Genomic DNA, 2,500 nt, shown 5'->3' with positions numbered 1-2,500 from the left:
TCCCGTATCGTTATTTTTCGTCACTACCTCCCCGTGCCGGGAGTGGGTAATTTGCGCGCCTGCTGCCTTCCTTGGATGTGGTAGCCGTTTCTCAGGCTCCCTCTCCGGAATCGAACCCTGATTCCCCGTTACCCGTTACAACCATGGTAGGCGCAGAACCTACCATCGACAGTTGATAAGGCAGACATTTGAAAGATGCGTCGCCGGTACGAGGACCGTGCGATCAGCCCAAAGTTATTCAGAGTCACCAAGGCAAACGGACCGGACGAGCCGACCGATTGGTTTTGATCTAATAAAAGCGTCCCTTCCATCTCTGGTCGGGACTCTGTTTGCATGTATTAGCTCTAGAATTACCACAGTTATCCAAGTAACGTGGGTACGATCTAAGGAACCATAACTGATTTAATGAGCCATTCGCGGTTTCACCTTAATGCGGCTTGTACTGAGACATGCATGGCTTAATCTTTGAGACAAGCATATGACTACTGGCAGGATCAACCAGGGAGCTGCGCCAACTAGAGCTGAGCAGCCGGCCGCCCGGGAGTGTGTCCCGGGGGCCCGCGCGAACACGCAAGCGTCCGCTCAATCATTCTGCAAACAGGAGGAGGCTGAGCTCCCCTGCACAATACACCTCGAAACCCTCTCAGGTCCCGGCGGCGCGCAGCGCCGTCCCAAGTACTTGGTCGGGTTCGAGAGAGGCGCAATCGCCCGGAGTTAGGCGAGTAGACGCTTTCGGTGCGACCACCCGTGCTCCCAACTGAGCTTGCCGCTGCCGACAGAGGCCCGGGAGCGTGCTGTCGTGGCATTGCCGGCGGGAGACAACACGCGCCACCTACGGTGACCGGCAGCTCCAACGCCAGCGCCACAGAAGGACAAAAGCCCCACTTGGGTGCCGAAGCGAACTCTCCCAGCACAGCGCACGCGCCAACACATCCGCACAGCTGCGATACAAACCACCAGCGAGAACCGCTGGGGCGACCGAGCAGCAGACGGCGTCGCGGCGCCGAGCGCCGGGCGGCGGCGCATCCTCAACGCACACAGTCCTCAATCGGACCAGCACACTGAAGATGTCCACCGCGCTTCGCACCGGGCCCGCGAGGACCTACTTTGGCCGCACGGCGCCGCGCGCAGGGTGCGCCGGCGCGCAGCTGCGACGCCTGCCGCGTCCGTCGGCCGGCGCGCCTGCCACTGGCCGCCCCCACCAGCCGGCTGTAGCGCGTGCGCCCACGCACCGCGCGGCCAGCACGCCGGGAGGCGCCCCCTCACCGGCCGGGGACGGTCCCACCCAGCCACCACCGCGTATCGCTTCACACCCAGATGCCGTTCAGTTTCATCGGCATGGTGGGTATCGCTGGAACAACCGGTTAGTACCTCAACCTATCGTCGCCATCACCGATTCACCCCTAGCGAGAACAACCGCACCACAACGGGTTACCATTTCTTCATTTGCGTAACTTCACCAGAAAACGTAGGCGTCCATCGCCATTAGCAACTTCAACGATTATTGCATGCCTGTGTCAGGTGTCACGCCACACTACGTCTGCCCACATACACGCAACAAAATGTGCACGCCTAGACAATACGTGGAAGGTGGCCCCCGTACGTATGCGATGTCCATTGCTCGAACGACTGTCAACCGGCCTCTGTAGCATGTCGCAGATATGGAACGCGGTGCACCATGCTATCACGGTGTTTGAGGAGAGACGACTAGGTCCGAATACATCAACACACAGCTCATGCTGATCGCCATCCACGGCGTCCGTTCCTCCCACACGTCTCTATGGCGTACCACACTGCAATCCAGCTCTCATAGGGAGACGACACGTAGCTGCGTGCACAATATTTGCACTGTATGGTCCGCCGTTTTTGGGCGCAGTCGTTGTACGGTCACACATGTGCCACGATGTATCATTCAGTACATAAGGACGAATGTGCAGTACAGATTGTGGTTCACGCGTACGACATCAGCGGACAGTTGACACAGGCCGCACCACAACGTAGCCTGCGTACGTCGCATGCGAAGGGCATTGAACATGCAAACTTGTCACCAACCAGCTTGCGAAGGCAGGGGGCAAGGTGGGGACGTGGGGACGTGGGGAGGGGGGGGGGGGGGGGGGGCGGCATGTACGTCCTGCTGCCATCCACATTACAGTGTACAGCAGGAGCATGTGGAAAGTCAGCAAGACTTGCAAGGTGTTTAACATGAAGCGATACACAGGGGAGCGGGCAGTGCGAGTAGCGAACTATATTGCGAGGGTTGCGGGTGGGCAACACTACACTAATTGAACGAGTCGTATAACAATTACAGAGCAGGTTTAGGCGACAACGTGGGTTACGTTAGCGGACAACGTGGGTTACGTTAGCGGACAACGTGGGTTACGTTAAGGCACAACATGGGTTACGTTAAGGCACAACATGGGTTACGTTAAGGCACAACATGGGTTACGTTAGGGCACAACATGGGTTAGGTTAGGGGACAACATGGGTTAGGTTAGGGGAC

At 58.2% G+C, this 2,500-nt stretch overlaps 1 non-coding gene across 1 annotated transcript in view; it reads right to left on the bottom strand.

Annotated features, from left to right (window-relative positions):
- LOC124745528 overlaps nt 1-505 on the bottom strand; it is a 1,909-nt gene extending 1,404 nt beyond the window's left edge. Inside the window, exon 1 of the ribosomal RNA XR_007011058.1 lies at nt 1-505. This exon is cut by the window's left edge and continues 1,404 nt beyond it. This is a non-coding gene — a ribosomal RNA (small subunit ribosomal RNA).
- Between the last annotated feature and the right edge of the window lie 1,995 nt (nt 506-2,500).

The sequence above is a fragment of the Schistocerca piceifrons genome, unplaced genomic scaffold (genome assembly GCF_021461385.2).
Source record: "Schistocerca piceifrons isolate TAMUIC-IGC-003096 unplaced genomic scaffold, iqSchPice1.1 HiC_scaffold_324, whole genome shotgun sequence".
Classification (NCBI taxonomy): domain Eukaryota; kingdom Metazoa; phylum Arthropoda; class Insecta; order Orthoptera; family Acrididae; genus Schistocerca; species Schistocerca piceifrons.
Note: the sequence above shows the minus strand (reverse complement) of the source record. Positions and strands in the feature narration are given on the sequence as shown.